Source organism: Tamandua tetradactyla, chromosome 5, assembly GCF_023851605.1.
Source record: "Tamandua tetradactyla isolate mTamTet1 chromosome 5, mTamTet1.pri, whole genome shotgun sequence".
Lineage (NCBI taxonomy): Eukaryota > Metazoa > Chordata > Mammalia > Pilosa > Myrmecophagidae > Tamandua > Tamandua tetradactyla.
In genome coordinates, this window is record NC_135331.1 from 42,047,511 (window position 1) to 42,069,383 (window position 21,873).

The 21,873-nt window shown below is 39.1% G+C and overlaps 1 pseudogene; it reads right to left on the reverse strand.

Annotated features, from left to right (window-relative positions):
- Positions 1–1,601: 1,601 nt before the first annotated feature.
- On the reverse strand, positions 1,602–13,052 carry LOC143683073 (mediator of RNA polymerase II transcription subunit 28 pseudogene; annotated as a pseudogene).
- Between the last annotated feature and the right edge of the window lie 8,821 nt (positions 13,053–21,873).

Below are 21,873 nucleotides of genomic sequence, written 5' to 3' on the forward strand. Positions count from 1 at the left end.
ACCACCCCAGGAGTCACTTGAAATCAGTGCCACCGATTAACAAGATTCTTCCTCGTTCTGCTGGAATAAAATAAAATAAAAACAAAAGAAGTAAATGCAGTATAAAACAAAGAGAACATCACAGAAAAATGATGTGATGTACCTATGTAACAACTCTTATCCTATGTCAGAACAGGGTCTGCTGTGTTACTTACCTTTACATTTTTTTTTAAATGTTACTGATTTATTTACTATGAAGCATACCAAAATTTAGCATTTTTTTCTCCCCTACCATCCCTCTGAATCACTGAGCACCACAAAAAAGGATAAAATAAAAGTCAGCATCTATCTGAGGATTCTACTTTAATAGTACTATATTTACTAGGATATTGTCATCTTGTTTCTTCTTATTTACAAAATATCCTTATTCAGAAAGCTAGGAAAGTATTATAAATGTGGATGCATTTAATTTCTATTCTTGAGATAGTTCAAAGTGCTAATGCAAATGTAGCAAATACACATGTTTTTACACCACCACTTTTGAAGAGTGTGCCAGCTTGAAAGGATTATGCACCCTAGAAAAACCATGTCTTAATCCTGATCCATCTCGTGGAGGCAACCATTTCCTCTAATCCCTATTCAGCACTGTAGGTTGGAAACTTGATTAGATGATCTCCACGGAGATATGACACCCAGTTGTGGGTATTAACCTTTGATTAGATGGAAATATGACTCCACTTATTCCAGGTGGGTCTTGATTATTTTACTGGAATCCTTTAAAAGGAGGAAGCATTTTGGAAAAAGCTTGAGAGCCACGAGAAACACAAGAGTCCACGCAGCCAGAAACCTTTGGAAATGAAGAAGGAAAATGCCCTGGGGGAGCTTCATGAAACAAGAAGCCTGAAGAGAAAGCTAGCAGACGTCGCCATGTTCGCCATGTGCCTTTCCAGTTGTGAGAGAAATCCTGAACTTCACCCACCTTTCTTGAGTAAAGGTAACCTCTTGTTGTGCCTTAATTTGGACATTTTTATAGACTTGCTTTAATTGGGACATTTTCATGGCCTTAGAACTGTAAACTTGCAACTTAATAAATTCCCCCTTTTAAAAGCTGTTCTGTTTCTTGTATATTGTATTTATCAGCTTGCAGACTAAAACAAAGAGTAATTACCCTTTAAAGGCCTAAGACTAAAATCCTCATCTCCTGATTCCTAGACTGATGTAATGTTCTCCCTCAGATCATATACTAAAGTATATGGTAAAATATTAGTATATTTAATTTAGATAAGTATATCAGATTAAAATCTAATAACTGGAAATATACTCAAAGAGATTTTTAAAAATGCAAAAAAAAATCTATAAATTACATCACACTAATAGACTAAGCTAAAGAAACAAAAATGACCCTTGTTATTAAAGCTATAGGCATTTTAGTAGGGAGAAGGAAAAAAACTTAGTTTACCTTATTTTCCTTAGGGGAGCAGAAAACTAAAATTATCTCAAACATTGGCAAAGTCTTCTTACAAAATGCCTTATCTATAAGAATTAAAGTTTTATGAAACTCTGTTCTTAGGCTGAATCATGCAAAAAATCACTTTTAAGCTAATCTGCTGTACTTTTTTCCCTCATAATTGCTTCATAGGTGCAGGACCATTAGTAAGAGCTTTTTCCAAGCACAGCAAGGACACCTGAGGAATTTCTGCAGGCTTCTTATGTGCACATTGATAATCCAGCATGTGCTGCCAATGCCTCTGTTTTCTCAAGTGTTTCTTGACCAGATCATCTTTACATTGTAATTCATTCCTTAGTCCCAAGACATCCTCTTTGATAACTTGCTTTGTTTTATTAACAGATAATTATAACATTTTTTGTAGGAATAAGTATTTTAACTTGTACTATACAGGAATTTCTGGACACACTGATCAATATCAGTTTGAATTTCTTCAGACTAGAGCCATTGACAGTTCTGACTCACCAGAGAAGCAAAGCAGGCTGTGGAAAATGACTCTAATTCATCTGCCAATGCACTATTAAGGGATTCTCATAGCCCCTGGCATGGCCTGAAGAAACAATGCCCCCTGACCCTGGAGTCATCTGGGTAGTAAATAATGTACATTTGATGTACATTTTTATATTTTCTTTTGTAGATTTGTTAAAAGGATTACTGTTTTTACATAACAGGGTATTATTGGAGGCCACATAGTATTTACAATATAGAAAGAGTTTTTCATAAAATGTGAGTTCCCAGACACAAGTTTATTTGAAAATCTTAATGCTGTTATATAAAAAAAATTAATTCCATATACAAACACAACAAATCAAAGTAAAAATAATTCAATGTCAATTTTAAGCTGAATACCTAGAACTGCATTGACTAATAGAACTGTCTGTAATTATGGGTGAATTATATGTTTATGCTATTGATAAAGTAGCCACAAACCAAATATGGCTATTGAACACTTGAAATGTGGCTAATGCAACTGAAGAATTTAATTTTTAATTTAATTAATTTTAATTTAAATATAATATCAACATGTAGCAAGTGGCTATTATATCAGACAGCATAGATCTAGAACATACAACTTTCAATAGCTTCGAAAGAAAAAACACAAACTTATGATTTTTTCTTTCTTCCTCATTTTTGTGATTTTTCAGCAGATCCAGTGTAGAGTGATTTACACATCTCAACAAAAAGACATGTTCCTAATCTTAATCCACATTCCTGTGGATGCAGACTCATTTGTTCATAGGACCTTATGAGATCCTATTTAGATGTGGCCCAACTAAATCAGGGTGGGCCTTAATCTATGCTATTGGAGTCCTTAAAAAGAGAGAGAAGGCCAGAGAGGAAGAAGCCAGAAGTCAATGGAAATCAGAAGAGCAAACATAAGAAAGGAGAGAGTGCAAAGTGATGGGAGACAGAGATGCAAGCAAAGGAACTACAAGGATTGCTGACAGCCAAAACCTGACCACTACTGACCCCAGGAGAAACATGGTCTTGCTTATGCCTTGATGTTGTACTTCTAACCTCTAAAACCATGTGTGCTGGTTTGAAACTGTTATGTACCCCAGAAAAGCCATGTTCTTTTAATCCAATCTTGTGGGGGCAGACCTACTGATGGGTGGGACATTTTGATTAGGTTGTTTCCATGGAGCTGTAGCCCACCCAATTGTGGGTGGGATGTTTTGATTTGGTTGTTTCCGTGGAGTTGTGACCCAACCCATTCAAGGTCAGTCTTAATGCACTTACTGGAGTTCTTTCGGAGAGGGACATTTTGGAGAGAACACAGACATTTGGAGATGAAGAAGGAAATGCCCCAGGAGATGCCAGAAGTAAAGAGAGCCATTTGAAATCAGAAACCAGGAGAGAAGGACACCAGACATTGCCATGTACCTTCTCATGTGACAGAGAAAACCCAGACATGATTAGCCTTTCTTGAGTGAAGGTATCCTCTTGTTGATGCCTTCATTTGGACATTTTCATAGCCTTAGAATTTTACCTTTTGTTCTAGTTTGCTAACTGCCGAAATGCAATATACCAGAAACAGAATGTCTTTTAAAAGGGGGAATTTAATAAATTGCTAGTTTACAGTTCTAAGGCTGAGAAAATGTCCCAATTAAAGCAAGTCTACTGAAATATCCAATCTAAGGCATCCAGGGAAAGATACCTTGGTTCAAGAAGGCTGATGAAGTTCAGGGTTTCTCTCTCAAGTGAAAGGGCAAATGGCAAACACAGGCAGAGTTTCTCTCTCATCTTGAAAGGCACATGATGAACACGGTCAGGGTTCCTCTCATCTGGAAGGGCACATGGCGAACACGGCATCATCTGCTAGCTTCTTCTCCTGGCTTCCTGTTTCATGAAGCTCCCCAGGAGGCATTTTCCCTCTTCATTTCCAAAGGTCACTGGCTGGTGGACTCTGCTTCTTGTGACTATGTCATTCTGCTTTGCTCTCTCTGAATCTCCTTTCTCTAAACTGTTTCCTTATCTATAGGACTCCAGAAACCTATCAAGAACCACCCACATGGGTGGAGACATGTCATCACCTATTCCAGCTTAACAACCACTCTTGACTAAATCACATCTCCAGGGAGCTCTAATTATAGTTCCAAATTTACAATACTGAATAGGGATTAGAAGAAATGGCTGCCTTTACAAAATAGGATTAAAACACGGCTTTTCTAGGGTCCATACATCATTTCAAACCAGCACATCTTGTACCTTAATAAATCCCCTTTATAAAAGCCAATCCATTTCTGGTATATTACATTCGAGCAGCTTTTGCAAACCAAACACTATGAGACAGTAAATCCCTGTTGTTTTAACTGATCCATTGTGTGGTATTTGTCATAACAACCTGGCAAACTAAGACTGCCAGTAAAAAATTTCAATTTCCACTATAATATATTAGACCTAGCTCATGTGTTCACTGATCTTTAGAGGGGACCAGGAGGAGGAAATACACATTCCACTCTAACTTCATCAATGTATATCTGTTTCTATACCATCAACCACCCTCACCCTATGTCAGAGTTTTTCAACCTTGCCCCGTTGACATTTTAGACAAGATAATTGTTTGTTATTAGCAGCTGTACTGTGCATTGTAGGATGTCTATCAACATTCCTGGCCTCTATCCACTACAAGCCAATAGCTCCTTCCCAGCCCCATTCCCCCCACCCCTCCTATCTTAGTTTGCCAGAGCTACTATACAACAAATTAGTTTGGGTTTAACAACAGGAATTTATTGGCTCACAGTTTTGAGACTACAAGGAGTCCAAAATCAAAATATTGGCAAGGCTTGTGTTTCAGTTTCCTGCTGCCAAAGCAAATACCATACAATGGGTTGGCTTAAACAATGGCAATTTATTGGCTCACAGTATTGAGGCTTGGAGAAGTCCAAAATCAAGGCATCATGAAGGCAAGGAGGTTATAGTATTCTGGGACTGACTACCAGAAATTGTTGGTCTTGGCTGTTCTGACACATGGCAATGTACATGGCCTTGAGGATTTTTACATCTGTATTCTTAAGATATATTGGTCTGGAGTTTTCTTTTCATGTGGTATCTTTTGTTGGCTTTGATATTAGGCTGCTGTTGGCAGTCTAGAATGAGCTAGATAGTGTTCCCTCCTCTTCAGTTCTTTTGAAGAGTTTGATCAGGATTGTTATTAATTCTTGGAATGTTAGGTAGATTTCCTTGTGAAGTCATCTGGTCCTAGGCTTTTCTTTGTTGGAAGGCTCTTGATTATTGATTCAATCTCTTTACTAGTAATTGGTTTGTTGAGATCTGTTTCTTCTTGAGTCAATGTAAGTACTTTGTGTGTTTCTAAGAATTTGTCCGTTGCATCTATGTTATCTAATTTATTGTTTTACAGTTATTCATTGTATCCACTTATAGTCCTTTTGGTCCTTTTTTATCCCAGCAGGGATGGTAATAATGCCACTTTTCATTTATGAGTTAAGTTATTTTTATCCTCTCTCCTTTTTTTTCTGTCAGTCTAGCTAAGGTTTGCCAATTTTATTGATGTTTTCAAAGAATGAAATTTTGGTTTTGTTGATTATCTCTATTGATTTTTTGTTCTCTACTTCATTTATCTCCACTCTAATTTTTGTTATTTCCTTCCTTCTGTATATTTTGGGTTTAGTTTGCTCATCTTTTTTTTTGAGGGTAGATCTCTGATTTAAAGTCATTTTTCTTTTTTAATATAAGCATTCAGAGCTATAAAATTCCCTTTCACCATTGCCTTCACTGTATGTTGTATTTTCACTTTAATTCACCTCAAGATATTTCTTAATTTTGCTTGTGATTTCCTCTTTAACCCATTGGCTGTTTAAGAATATATTATTTAATTTCCATGTATTTGTGAATTTTCCATTTTTCCCTCTGTTATTGATTTCTAACTTCATTCTGTTGTGGTCAGAGAATATGCACTGTATGATTTCAATATTTTTAAATTTACTGAGACTTGTTTTGTGACTCAACATAGAGTCTGTGCCAGTTTGAAACTGTTGTATACTCCAGAAAAGCCGTGTTCTTTATTCCTGATTCAATATTGTTGGGTGGGATCTTTTCTATTAAATTGCTTCCATGGAGATGTGACCCACCCAACTGTGGGTGGGATCTTTTGATTAGGTGGTTTCCGTGGAGATGTGTCTCCATCCATTCAAGGTGGGGTTGCTTATTGGAGTCCTTTAAGAGGTAACTATTTTGGGAAAAGCTACAGACCTGACACAGAGAATGAGAGAGAAATTTGGAGATGTAGAAAGAAAATGCCCCCAGGGAAGCTGTTTGAAAAGCGAAGCCAAAGGACCAGCTGATGCCTTCTTAGATTGGCCTTCCTTGAGTCAAGGTATCTTTCTCTGGATGCATTAGTTTGGACATTTTTATGGCCTTATAACTGTAAACTTGTAACTCAATAATTCTCTTTTTAAAAGCCAACCCATTTCTGGTATATTGCATTTCTGGCAGCATTAACTAAAATATGATCTATCTTGGGGAATGGTCCATGTGCACTTCAGTGTGTATTCTGCTTTTATTAGGTGAAATGTTCTATATGTATTTGTTAGGTCTTGATGGTTTATCAAGTGTTCAAACATCATTCAAGTGTTTTACTTCCTTATCAATCCTCTGACTAGATGTTGTATCCATTATTGTGAGTGATGCTTTAAAATTTCCTATTATTATTGTAGAACCATCAATTTTTTCCCTTCAGATCTACAGCATTTGCTTGATATGCTTTGGGGCTTTTGCTGTTGCCTATATATTTATAATTGTTACATCTTCCTGTTGAACCGTCCCCTTTATCAACATTAAAACCATTTTGTCCCTCTTAACTTTTTGCTTAAAATTTATTTTATCTGATATTAGTGTAGCCACCCCAGCTCTCTTTTGGTTACGATTTACATGGTGCATCTCTTACAGATGCGTATAGGTGGGTCATGCTTTTTTTAAATTCATTCTGCCAATCTCTGCCTTTTGACTGGAGAATTTAATCATATACATTTAAAGTCACTACTGATAATGCAGACTTTCATCTGCCATTTTCCAATTTACCTTTTGTAAGTCTTATGCATTTTTAGTCCCTTACTTCTGTTAATGCCCACTTTTATATTTATTTGATTTTTTTGTGTTACACCACATTCAGTGTCTTCTCATTTCTTTCTGGGAATATTATTCATCTACTTTCCTTCTGGGTACCATGGGGCTAAAATTTAACATCCTAAATATATAACAGTCATATTTGACTTAATACTAACTTAACTTCAGCAGGATGCATATAAACATTTCCTATATCCTTGTGTCCCTCCACCATTTTTTTGGACTTCTTACAGTTTATATATTTGTACATTGTATGTCATAAAATACAGATTTATCATTACTTTTAAGTATTTGCATTTTAGTACCTGTAGGAAATAAGAAATGAAATTACATACCAAACAAAACACTACAATAATACTGACATTTATCCTTCTCCAACCAGTTACCTTTACAGCCGGTCTTTCTTTATGCCACTTTGAACTACAATCTAATGTCCTTTCATTCATTCTGAAGAACTTCCTTTAGTATTGCTTTCAGAACAGGTCTAGTTGTGTTGAACACCCTCAGCTTTTATTTATCTGAGAATATCTTTATTTTTCCCTCATTTTTGTTTAAAAGACTTGATGGATATAAAATTCTTTACTGGCAGTTGTTTTCTTACAGCTCTTTAAGTATTTCAACCCACTGCCTTCTTGCCTTCATGGTTTCTGATGTAAAATCAGAACTAAGTCTAATTGGGAGTCCCTTGTATGTGACAAATTGCTTTTCTCTTGCAGTTTTCAGAGTTCTCTCTTTGTCCTATGCATTCAATAGTATGATCAATATATGATGGAGTGTATTTTTCTGCATGTTTATCCTGCTGGGTGTTCTCTGAGTTTCTTGATGTTCACTTCCACAACTTTTGCTAAGTTTGGGGAATTTTCTATCATTATTTCTTTGACTGTTCCTTCTGCCCCTTCCTCTCTTTCTTTTCCTTCTGGGATTCTGATGATGCATATTTTGGTGTGCTTGATGGTTTCCCAGAGGTGTCTTAGGCTTTCTTCACTTTTGATATTTCTTTTTTCTTTCTACTCCTCCACCTGACTCATTTCAAGTGTCGTGTCTTCAAGTTTCTTCTAAGCTGAAATCTGCTCTTAAAACCCTCTTAGGCAATTTTCATTTCACTTACTGTGGCCTTCAACTCCAGTAGTTCTGTCTGATTCCTTTTTAAAACTTCTGTCCCTTTACTAAGAATCTCATATTGCTCGTTCATTCTGAGGTCCTTTATTTGTTTCTCTGTATTTTCATCCTCTTGTATCTTATGATCACTTTTTTAAAGGCCTTTTTTGGGTATGTCCACATTCTGGTCTTCTTCATTGGTATTTTCTGAATTTTTGTCTTCTCTTGGATGATCCATCATTTCCTGTTTCTTTATTTGTCTTGTACTCTTTTGTAACACACTGAACATTATAATATTTTAAAATGTCAACTCTGGGATTTTATTCCCTGAGTTGTCTGTTTCTTGGTTTTGTAACCAGCTGGTGATAAGACAGAGATTTTCTTGAGCTTTAGACCTCCTATCATGAAGGTCTGCCTAAGACAAATCCAGTGCGTAGGGCTTTCCCTTCTCCCTGGGCCTCTGTCTTGTCCTGGGCTTTTGCTTGTTAGTTGTTTTGGAGTTCCCCTACTTAACAGGAGTTTGGTTGTCTCCTCTGTTTCCTTAGAGACAGAACTCCCTCTCCCAGGTATTTGAAACTGGCAGACCTTTGTCCCAAATGTCCACTTCATTTCATTGTCTCAAGCTGCTTTTGCCTGGAGGACAAATTCTGAGAGAGCGCACCCGAGAAGACTTTCCCCTCCAAAATGGGCCAGGGATTCACAAAGTAGTACAGACTGGCTCTAAAGTGCCCTGAAGATGGTATCAGGAAGGATGCTAAGAGCTTCTCCAACAGCTCCCCAAAGCTGAGTGTTCCTGACTTGCCTAGCAAATGCAGCCCTTCAGCTAACTATCCCCCATAGTCCAGAGGAAGCACAGCATCTCTAAGTCTCCAACCCCACTGCCCCTATCTGGGGTGGGTTGAAACTGTGTTTGCTGCTACCCTTGTCCTAGCTGAGTTGAAACAATGCCTGCCCTAGAACCAGGCTCTGAGGCCCTAGCAATCCCAATACACTAATGAGAAGCTGTCATTAGCGATCAGCTGTGCCTATCCATGTTCTCAGTGAAGGAGGTATTTATGTCTCTTACTGTCACCAGTAGCTAAAAAGGGACTGGACACTACAGTGGCCTGCCAAGGGAACTGGTGGATAGCTGCTGGTAGCTGCTGTATGGAAAGAGCAATTTACTCTTCATCATAATTTATCAGCCTCTTCCTCCTGTTTTTCCCTGGATGCTATAAAGTGTTCTTCTGGCCTCCAGAGTTTCAAAGTCGTTGTTTCAGAAGTTCCTACCTGTTTAATAGTTGTTTGGGTGGAAGGATTGAGTCCTGGAGTTCATTACTATGCCATCTCCCCTGGAAGTCCTGCAAGTAGGATGTTTTGATGAGTGCGCTTCAGTTAAAGTGTGACCCACTTCATTCAGGATGAGTCACAATCCTATTACTGAAGTTCCTGTAAAAGAATGAAATTCAGACAAAGAGAGAGCCATGGAAGAAAGAAGTTGAAATCAATCAAACTCAGAAGAGAAGGAAGAGTCCAGCAGATGCCACCAAGTACCTTGCCATGTGACAGAGGAGCCAAGCTTCACTGGCAGCCAGCCTTTGGGAAGAAAGCATTGTCATGATGATGTTTGATCTGGACCTTTCTCAGCCTCAAAACTTCAAGCTAATAAATTGCCACTGTTAAAGCTGAACTATTTCATGGTATTTGGTTTAGGCAGCCAACTAAATCAATATCTCTTCCTTCTGTTATTCCTTAGGTTTTGCTCCTTTGAATTTGCACATTCCTTGCATTGACCATCTATGTCTTCCTTGCAGTGTCCCTGGAGTTAAACCCTTTATAGAACACAGAGACTTTGAACAGAATGTCACTGTGTAATTAGCAGTAATTTTTCAGACTTATTAGGTGTCACATCTTTTGGGAAAAGGGAATTTAGAAGGGATTTTAGAAATTTAGATCTAAAATCTTTCTATCTGCTTCCAATTAAAAATGTATGCAACTTTTAAAGTAGACATTGGAGGCTACTATACATTTGTCACAGAATCTGAAGGCAGGAAACCTGAAAATACAGCTAAAGTGAGAAATACTGAGAAATGAAGCATGCATTTCATCTATTCAAAAAAGATAAGTCAGGGCAGGCCACAGTGGCTCAGCAGGCAGAGTTCTTGCCTGCCATGCCGGAGACCCGGATTAGATTCCCGGTGCTTGCCCATGCGAAAAACAAACAAACAAACAAACAAAAAAAGGTAAGTCCGAAGTATAACGAATGTTATTCATAAGTCCTCTCCTAGAACTTATGAAAATTAGGGAGTTTTTTCCTCTCTAGGCAAGACCATACTTTAATTCATCCCTCCCATTTTCCTTTGATTTTATTGCAGTACCTGAGATAGCACTGAATATGGTTTTGTATTCAGTTTTTCACTTAGTTATTTGAAAAATATTTATTGGTTATATCTTCTGTGACAGAACCTTCTTCTTGAAACTGGAGATTCAGAGATGACGAGAGGCAGATAACTTAGCTGATCCGTGTAGTTCACAGTACTGTGAGCCAGATTGGTTCTGTTCCCATCTGCTTGTCACAAGAAGGTAGATTGTTGAATCACTTTAGAAGAAAAAAAATGTTCTGAGGCTATAAGGGCCTAAAGCTTTAGCTTTGTGGAGAAGTTTTGCTGAGTCACAGCCTCTCCCTGCAGCCCCCTCCCTCATTGCCCAGTGTAGCCTCTCTCTGTCCTTCTCCTCATACTCTTGACAACTGTAAGAAAACAACTTGTAGCCCCCATGTATCTCTGGGAAATTGTCCCAGTAGCAACATCCTCCTGTATTTGGGAAGATTTCCTCCCAAGAAAAGCCTTCAGGGATCTAATTCCTCCCACATTCCCAGAGAAGTGTCTGGACAAAGACCATTTCCGTACCACCTTCTCCATGCCAAGAAGTTGATGTTTGCCCTGCTGCAGTCCCCTTACAGTTAACCCACATCTAGGAACCAGCTCAGAGGGAGCTGTGTTACTAGGGAGTTAGGGCTTCTTCTGAAATGGGGCCCCTCTTTTCTACTCATTCTGAATTCTTCTCTGTCCTCTTCTCCAATTGGAATAAAACCATTAAGCACCATTGTGTAAATGATTAATTCCTCCTAGAGGTACTTCCCTATCAGTCAGTTTTTACTTTTTCTGTAGTCAAAACTAAGTCCTTCCTGTTGTCCTCCTGCCAAGGACATGTGCTGCAGGCCCTGTGGAGCTTCTCAGCCTGGCCAACAAAAATCTGCCAAATACGGAAAGCCCATACTTGCCCTGGCTTAGCCTGGCATTAGCTATGGCCCCAACCTGCCTCTGGCAGAACCCTAGAAGGAAAGATTTTTTTTAGTTTCTCTGCCACTTTCAGGTCTGCTCCACATACACAGGTATGTAAATTGGCAGTTCTGTGGTCAGAAGGAGATGGTGAGTGGTTGTTAATTTCTCCACCATAATCTTCATGATGTTAAATCGTTAACAAGTTTCTGATTTCTGTGACTGCATTTTCAAAACCTGGAGGTGTTCATTTCTTTCTCTCCATTTCTCTTTGCTGGTTTCTTCTTTCATAAGGAGCATCTCTTCTATCTACAGGTGCTACCATCAATGGACTGAACTGCTAGAAATCTCTTAGTGCTTGAGGGTCATGCTCAAAGGGCCACATCCTCCTTACAATTATTGCAATTGACTGCTTCCTCCATGAGCAGGTGCCTTTTGGACACTAAGCCAAGAGAGCTTAAGTGATTTGTTCAAGAGCACACTGTGAAGAGGAACAGATCCTGGTTGTGTAGAGGGAGGGGCTGGGAGCTTAGATCCCAAGACAGAGATCTAGTTTGATTTTATGTGCTCTTCCCAATCTAACATGATATGTGTATTTGTTTGCATGAATATATATGTGTCTATTTACCAGTGCATTAGAAAGGATAAGTCCACATGTACATGTTTTATGAATGGCTGGAAATATTTTTCGATTTTCACATTTTAGAGTGAGATAGTGAGGTAGTTTACAAGTTTAACCTCACCATTATTGCATAACTTTATGAACTTATGTGTATCACTTTATGCATTTATGCATATTACTCTGTGTATTTGCGTGCATTACTCTATAAATTTATGCATTCGTACATGTATATAAACGTAAGCTTTCTTGAAAGAAGAAAAGCAGAATGTTTGCAGTGCTGTAAATCACGTCCAGGCTTACTCAAGCATGTTCAAAGATATCAGTGTGCAAACAGGGAAGCTGCCAGGCCTGTTTCTTGTCACTCCAGGAGCTGCCCTTATCTCAGACAAAAGAGTTCAGCTAAGGGCCCGATAGTAACTCCTACCCTGTAAGTTCCGTTTCTGTCCTTTTCCAGTGTTTACCACCCATTTCCTCAGTAACTCCCACCTTGCTCACCAGCCTATATAATGTAGAAACAAAGAATATTCGGGGCTCAGACTTTGTACGGAAATCCTCTGGGCCTGCAGGCAATAAAAGTTTGTCCACTTCTCAGAGGTTCAGTTGCTTTCTTGGGTGTATGAGAGTTTTCCCTACTTCAATAGTTTGTAAATAAGGACATCACTGTGTGCGAATGTTTGGATACATGTGTGTGAATTTCCCCATCTCAATGAATGGCACCACCATCCCTTAGGTTTGCCCAAAGTAATCCAACTTTCCCCCATCCAATCAATCACCATTCCTTTTCTAACCTATCTCCTGGCCCAGACCACTATCATTTCTTGCCTGGACTTACTAACCTGGTATCCAATCTACCCTCGACACTAGAGCCACATTGATCAATCCTGCCACTTGTGGTCCTTCCTCTTCTTTTCCCCTCAAAAGCTGAGGTTCCATCGTTCATTCTGCTCTGATCCCAGGGTCTGTTGTTGATCACTCTGCCAGTGACCCTGGCCAGGTCCATACCTCTTGTCCAGCTTCCACCCACGGGTCCCTTGAGTTTCAGTTCTAACCTCAGTAACTTGTAAGAAACCTTTCCCATCCAAGCTCTTCTGTCTATGGTGTTCTGTCAGTTTGCTTCTCGGCCCTTTCCAGACTGTGAGCTCTGAAAAGAATCAGCCTTATCCCATAAGAATGTCAGATGGACTAAGAGGCAGAGAGAGTTGCAAAACACGCAGCCACCCACCTCCAGGTTGAGTCAGTCCAAGCCTAGGGGTGTCTCCTTCATGGGAGATCAAACACGAAGCACAGAGAGCAGCACCGATTTGGAGCTGGGCTTGCACAATAGTGCCCGAAAACTACTATTCTCATTACCCTGTGAGAATGCATGCTCCTCTTCCAGGACTGTGTTTCCCGGAAAGCTCCACACGGCTTTGCTGGAGGCTAGAAGCTTGCTTCCATGCAGAGGGCGATGCTTTTTAGCCTCTGTTGTGCCACGTCCAGACCTCTGAGGAATGGCACCTACGAAGCGCATTTAGCTGTGTCCCTGTTTTTCAGCTCTAGGTGTCATTTAAAGTGGAGATTTTGGAGGCAGTGGAAGGGGGCAGGGATCGCCATAGCAGCAGCCCAAGTCCCTTGAACAAAGCGGAGGCCGGTGGTTAGAAGACAAGTGGGCTCCCAGTTCCCAGGTCTTCTCTTACACTGGCAGGGAAAGATCCATGGTCTCCAGAGAACCCAGTACCGTGGGAGCCACCTCATGTGGGAGCCCGGGCATCTGCTGCAGAAGATGGAGTAAAGGCAGTGGGTCTCCTGCCTGCTCTTTGTGGCTAAGTCTCCAGGGAGGTGGCCCATCCGGTCCCAGACTTTCTCCCTTGCTCTAGATCCTCAGCCCTCAAATTCCATGAATCTCCTGCTTCAGGGTATCACCTCTTACAATCTTGATATAAGGATCCCAGGTTCCATTCTTAATCTCTAAAATCTTCATTCTCTAACCTACAACTCTGAAATTCTAGCATTGTCTTTTGGACCCTCCAATCCCATACATTTTCTTTGGACATATCAACCGCTGTAACTTCATATTAAGATTGAATAGTGTTGCATCAATGCAGGGGCTACAAGTCAGCCAGGGGAGACAGTACTGGCATTGGATTGCAGTTCTCCTACTTAATACAAAACCCCTGGGTTCAGGACTGTGTGTGTGTGTGTGTGTGTGTGTGTGTGTGTGTGTGTGTGTGTGTGTGTGTCGGGATGGATGGCCTGAGCCATTGATCTTCATTAGACTTCATTTTCCTCTTTTGTAAAGTGGGGACAGTTACCCTTAACGAGAAGAATGGGCCTATATCTCTTGGTCTAGTCTCTTGGACTTTCCTAGCCAAGAGTGTAAACTTTGCCTTTTCTCCTACAGCGGAAGACAAAGATCCCAGAGCGTAGAGGAGAAAGGTCATCACTCCTCTCCAGATGCTTTGCCTAAGATCAGTTATGTGGCTATGTTTTGCCAATTGCAGGAATCAAGCTCATGTTTGAGAGGTAGGAAAGTGATCTAGAAGCAACTGATGAACACTGATGTGAGGTGTGATGAGGCCACACTGGTGGAGTGTCCCCCTGAGAGGAAAGGAAAGTGGGCACACCAGTCAGGCTCCAGTTCCATAGCAAACAATGATTCTTGTATGGCCATGGTCACTTACTCTCTAGGCTTCAGTTGAACTTTTGGATTGTATGTGTACATGGGATAGGGGTGTGACACCTCCCTGTGTAAGGAGAATTCCTGCACACACACACACACACACACACACACACACACGAAAAGGATTATTTTATGTTCTCATTATACCACCAGAGGTCACCACTGACTAATAATATTCAATCAGAACAGCAATTCAATCATCAGAATTTGAGGACAGCCCTGTTACTTTTATAGTTTTATGCACTTTACTTAGAAAAGGAAACTATTTTCCAGCTAAGGACTTGATTTTATTCAGCATTGAAACAGAAGTCTGTTAAGCCAGTGATTCCCAAACTTTGCAGCACATTGGAATCTTTCATCAATACTGATACCTAGCTCCATTCTTTGGGAATTCTGATTTTATTGATAAAGGATGCAACATGGGCATTCGTATTTTTAAAAGGTCCCTAATGATTCTAATGTGTAGCAAATTTTGGGAGCCAGTACCTTAAGCTTTCTTCTCAGTTCTAAGAAAGGACTCTGAACCTATTCTGAACTTTATATGGACTGTCTTCCTATAAGAAAAGCAGTTTGCAGAAAAATATGGAACGTGCTTGGATGCAGCTTCAACTAGAATAGGAGATAACTGCCCATCTGTGCCATTTAGTATGCCCAGGTATAAGAGCCTCAATGGAGTAGCCAGACAATCAAATCAAGAGAAGAGAATAACAGCTTTCATTTACTGAATTCTTATAACACATAACCTTATTTGTTTTAGCTCATTTAATCTTCAGAACAAGAGGTTAGGTTCCAAAATTTCAGTGGGTAGGAGATTTCAAACAGAGTGAAGAGGTTATCCTGGAGGTTGTTCTTATGCATTATGTAGGTAACTCTTTTTAGTTTATGATACATTAGAATGGCTAGAGAAATGTACCTGAAACTGTTGAACTGTGTCCCAGTAGCTGTGATTCTTTTTTTTAAATTAATTTTTAAATTAAAAAATATATATATAATAACAAACAGACACAAACATTCTTAACATATGATCATTCCGTTCTACATATATAATCAGTAATTCATAATATCATCACATAGTTGCATATTCATCATCATGATCATTTCTTAGAAGATTTGCACCAATTCAGAAAAAGAAATAAAAAGACAACAGAAAAAAAATTCACACACCATACCCCTTACTCCTCCCTTTCATTGATCCCTAGCATTTCAATCTACTAAATTTGTTTTAACATTTGTTCCCCCTATTATTTATTTTTATGCTATATATGTTTTACTCATCTATTGATAAGGTAGGTGAAAGGAGCATCAGATACAGGGTTTTCACAATCACACAGTCACATTGTGAAAGCTATATCATTATACAATCATCTTCAAGAAACATGGCTACTGGAACACAGCTTTACATTTTCAGGCAGTTCCCTCCAGCCTCTCCATTACACCTTGACTAACAAGGCTATGTCTATTTAATGTGTAAGAATAGCCTCCAGTATAACCTCCCGGCTCTGTTTGGAATCTTTCAGCCATTGACACTTTATTTTGTCTCATTTCCCTCTTCCCCCTTTTGGTTGAGAAGGTTTTCTCAATCCCTTGATGCTGAGTCCCAGCTCATTCTAGGATTTCTGTCCCACATTTCCAGGAAGGTCCACACCCCTGGAAATCATGTCCCACATAGTGGGGGAGGGTGGTGAGTTTGCTTGCTGTGTTGGGTGGAGAGAGAGGCCATAGCTGAGCAAAAGAAGTTCTCTTGGGGGTGACTCTCAGGCCTAATTTTAAGTAGGCTTGACCTATCCTTTGTGGGGTTAAGTTTCATATGAACAAACACCAAGATTGGGGACTCAGCCTATTGCTTTGGTTGTCCGCACTGCTTGTGAGAATATCAAGAATTCTCCACTTGGGGAAGTTGAATTTCCCCCCTTTCTTACCATTCCCCAAAGGGGACGTTTCAAACACTTTTTCACTCACTGCTCAAATCACTCTGGGATTTATCGGGGTATCACTCTGGACAAACCTACAAAATCTCATGCCCTACTCAAGGTTCCATGTACTTATGGTGCTCAATTAAACAGTCCATATAAGTTATATTAGGAATTGTACTAGTCAAAGTACAAATTTTGTACCAAATAAACATTTTTTGCTTTAGTTTCACACATAAGTTAAAATTTTAAAATATTAATTACCATCTATTTTGAACACCCTGCAGTAATGACATTCCTTTGTTCTTCCTCATGCAAAAACATTTTTTAAATTTGTACTTTTAGTCACTATCATTATACACTTTAGGCATTCCTAGATTATACCGTCTCAGTGTTTATCATCTATCTCTTCCTGATTTCATTTGTGCCCCTAGCCCTCCTTCCTCTATCATTGAATCTGTAAATCAATTTAGGTAGAATTGATAACTTAACTATATTTAGTCTTCCAATCCATGAACACGGTATGCCCTTCCATCTATTTAGGTCTTCTGTGATTTTTTTTTTTAACAATTTCTTGTAGTTTTCTTTGTATAGGTCTTTTGTCTCTTTAGTTAAATTTATTCCTGAATGTTTTATTCTTTTTTTTGCAATTGTTAATGGAATTTTTTTCTTGATTTCCCCCTCAGATTGTTAATTACTAGTGTATAGAAACACTACAGATTTTTGAGTGTTGATCTTGTAACCTGCCACTTTGCTGTATTCATTTATTAGCTCTAGTAGTTTTGCTGTGGATTTTTCGGGGTTTTCAACTTATGGTATCATCATCTGCAAACAGTGAGAATTTACTTCTTCCTTTCCAATTTTGATGCCTTGTATTTCCTTTTCTTGTCTAATTGCTCTGGCTAGAACTTCCAACACAGTGTTGAATAACAGTGCTGACAGTGGACATCCTTGTCTTCTTCCTGATCTTAGGGGAAAAGTTTTCAGTTTTTCTCCATTGAGGATGATATTAGCTGTGGTTTTTTCATATATTCCCTTTATCATTTTAAGGAAATTCCCTTCTATTCTTATCCTTTGAAGTGTTTTCAACAGGAAAGCATGTTGAATTTTGTCAAGTGCCTTTTCTGCATCAATCAAGATGATCATGTGGTTTTTCTGCTTTGATTTTTTGATATGGTATATTACATTAATTGATTTTCTTATTTCTCATCCTTGCATACCTGGGATGAATCCTACGTGGTCATGGTGTAGATTTCTTTTAATGTGCTGCTGGATTCAATTTGCTAGAATTTTGTTGAGGATTCTTGCATCTATATTCATTAGAGAGATTGATCTGTAGTTTTCTTTTTTTTGTAGTATCTTTGTCTGGCTTTGGTATGAGGGTGAGGTTGGCTCCATAGAATGAGTTAGGTAGCTTTTCCTCCTTTTAAATTTTTTTCAAGAGTTTGAGCAAGATTGTACTAATTCTTTCTGGAATGTTTGGTAGAATTCACATGTGACACCATCTGATCCTAGACTTTTTTTGGGGGGTGGGGGCTTCTTCATGACTGATGCAATTTTTTTACTTGTGATTGATTTGTTGAGGTCATCTATTTCTTCTCAAGTCATTGTTGGTTGTTCATGCCTTTCTAGGAAGTTGTCCATTTCATCTACAATTGTCATATTTATTAGCATAAAGTTGTTCATAGTATCCTCTCATTACTTCCTTTATTTCTGTGGGGTCAGTGGTTATGTCTCCTCTTCCATTTCTGATTTTATTTATTTGCATCCTCTCTCTTCTTCTTTTTGTCAACCTTGCTAAGGGTCCATCAGTCTTATTGATTTTCTCATAGAACAAACTTCTGGTTTGGCTGATTTTCTCAATTTCATTTATTTCTGCTCTAGTCTTCATTATTTCTTTCCTTTTGCTTGCTTTGGGGTTAGTTCGCTGTTCTTTCTCTAGTTCTTCCAGGGGAACAATTAATTTCTGGATTTTTGCCCTTTCTTCATTTTTGATATAGGCATTTAGGGCAATAAATTTCCCCATTATCACTGCCTTTGCTTAATCCCATAAATTTTGATATGTTTAGTGTTTTTATTTTCATTTGCCTCATGATATTTACTGATTTCTCTTATAATTTCTTCCTTGACCCACTGGTTGTTTAAGAGTGTGTTGTTGAGCCTCCATATATTTGTGAATTTTCTGGCATTCTACCTATTATTGATTTCCAACTTCATTCCTTTATGAACTGAGAAAGTGTTTTGTATGATTTCAATCTTTTTAAATTTAATGAGACTTGCTTTGTGACCCAGCATATGGTCTATCCTTGAGAATGATCCATGAGCAGTTGAGAAAAAGGTGTATCCTGCTGTTATGGGGTGTAATGTTCTATAAATGTCTGTTAAGTCTAGCTCATTTATTATATTATCCAAATACTTTGTATCTTTATTGATCCTCTGTCTAGATGTTCTTTCCATTGATGAGAGTGGGGAATTGAAGTCTCCAACTATTATGGTAGATGTGTCTATTTTTCTTTTCAATGTTTGCCTCATGTATTTTGCAGCATTCTGGCTTGGTGCATAAATATTTATGATTGTTATCTTCTTGTTAAATTGTTCCTTTTATCAATACATAGTGTACTTCTTTGTCTCTTTTAACTATTTTACATTTGAAGTCTAATTTGTTGGATATTAGTATAGCTACCTCTGCTTTTTTCTGATTGTTATTTGCATGAAATATCTTTTCCCAGCTTTTCACTTTCAACCTATGTTTATCCTTGGGTCTAAGATGTGTTTCCTGTAGACAGCATATAGATGGGTCCTGTGTTTTAATCCATTCTGCCAGTCTATGTCTTTTGATTGGGGAGTTCAATCCATTAACATTTAGCGTTATTACTGTTTGGGTAGTACTTTCCTCTACCATTTTGCCTTTTATATTTTATATGTCATATCTAATTTTCCTTCTTTTTACCTTTACTGATAGTCTTCATTTCTACTCTCTTCTCCACACCTCTCTCTCCTGTCTTTTCATATCTGCCTCTAGTGCTCCCTTTAGTATTTCTTGCCAGAGCTGGTCTCTTGGTCACAAATTCTCTCAGTGATTTTTTGTCTGAAAATGTTTTAATTTCTCCCTCATTTTGAAGAACAATTTTTCTGGATATAGAATTCTTGATTGGCAATTTTTTTCTTTTAGTAATTTAAATATATCACCCCACTGTCTTCTCACCTCCATGGTTTCTGCTGAGAAATCTACCCATAGTCTTATTGGGCTTCCCTTGTATATAATGGATTGCTTTTCTCTTGCTGCTTTCAAGATTCTCTCTTTCTCTTTGACCTCTGACATTCTGATTAGTAAATGTCTTGGAGTATGTTTCTTTGGATCTATTCTCTTTGGGGTATGCTGCACTTCTTGGATCTGTAATTTTAAGTCTTTCATAAGAGTTGGGAAATTTTCAGTGATCATTTCCTCCATTAGTTTTTCTCTTCCTTTTCCCTTCTCTTCTCCTTCTGGGACACCCACAACACATATATTCATGCACTTCATATTGTCTTTCAATTCCCTGAGTCCCTGCTCATATTTTTCCATTTTTCCCTATATTTTCTTTTTCTTGCTGGATTTCAGATGTTCCACCCTCCAGTTCACTAATCCTATGTTCTGTCTCTCGAAATCTACCATTGTAGGTTTCCATTGTTTTTTCATCTCTTCCACCATGCTTTTCATTCCCATAAGTTCTGTGATTTGTTTTTTCAGACTTTTGATTTCTTCTTTTTGTTCATTCCTTGCCTTCTTTATATCCTCCCTCAATTCATTGATTTGATTTTTGATGAGGTTTTCCATGTCTGTTCGAACATTCTGAATTAATTGTTTCAACTCCTGTATCTCATTTGAATTATTGGCTTATTCCTTTGATTGGGCCATATCTTCAATTTTCCTAGTGTGATTCATTATTTTTTGATGGCATTAGTTTATTCTGGAGATTGTTTTCACTTCTTTACCTAGGATTTTCTTACTGACGACTTTGTTGTCTATCTGTTCTTTGACATTCAGTTCAGCTTATTCTGGACCGCTAGCTTAGGTTTTGTTTAACAGAACAGAACTTTTCAGTTCTTGTTTTCTTATTTCTTTCCCTGCCTATAAGGTGTCTTTCCCCTGCTACCCTTAGGAGCGTCTACTTAGGTATTACAGACCCCAGCCAGATTTTCCCAGACCAAACTGGCCTCCTGTCAGAAGGAAAGAGTCACCTGCATCAGTTTTCCTGAGGGTGAGACCCAGCAGGTTAAAAGACTTTCCTGTGATGCCTCTGGACTCTGTTTTTCCTATCCTGCCCAGTATGTGGCGCTTGTCTGCCTGCAGGTCCCACCAGCATAAGGTGATGTGGTACCTTTAACTTCAGCAGACTCTCCCTGCTGGGGATGTGGTGGAGACAGAGGAGAGGTTGTAGGCTGGCTTTAATCGCATCAATTTTCCAAACCCTGGGGTCTGAATTTCTTGAGGGAGAGAATCCGCCTGAGCTGGGCCCCGCCCTCTCCTGGGAAAGACACAGGCTCCAGACAAGCTCTCAAATAAGCTTGTTTCTGCCTATGTTTGGGGCAGTTGCAGCCTGAGAAGCCCTGCTGCTGTATTCAAAGGCAGTCAAGCCTTTGTAGAAACACAGACACAAAAAAGAAAGAGAAAAATCCTTCTCAGAGCAGGAACCCTGTTCCTTGCATTTGCCAATCAGGGGCATGAGTTGGTATGTTGCTTTGTGTACCTTCAGCTCCTATGTGCCCCCTCCTTTCCTTCAGGGCCCAGACCCTTTCAAGTATTACGTGCTATCTGATCCAAAAAAAACCTGTGTTCCTTTTTTTTCTTTTTTCTTTTCCTGTCAGCCCTGCCCCCTAGACACTGGGACAAAAATCAGCAACCTCCACTTTGACAAGGTTCAGCTGATCTCAGGGCCTTTTTTTATTAGTCAGAATTTGTTAATTAATTCCACAATTAGTGTTTGGTTGGGCTCAGCCCCTGCTGCTGGTAAAGTCCCTTTCCTTTCCCCTCTGGGAAGCAGCCTGTGGGGGAGGGGCGCCGGCCACTGTGGCTTGGGGAACTCATGGTTCTAGTGGGGCTCGCAGCCAGTTCAGCTGGTCCAGGTACATTGCGTGTCCAGTCACTGACATGGCCCCATCAGTTGTTCGGTACTGTTCCTGGCTATTTAGTAGCTGTTCTGGAGGATGAACTAAATCCCACACCTCACTAAGCTGCCATCTTGGCACTCTCCTATTACTGAGTTTTTCAG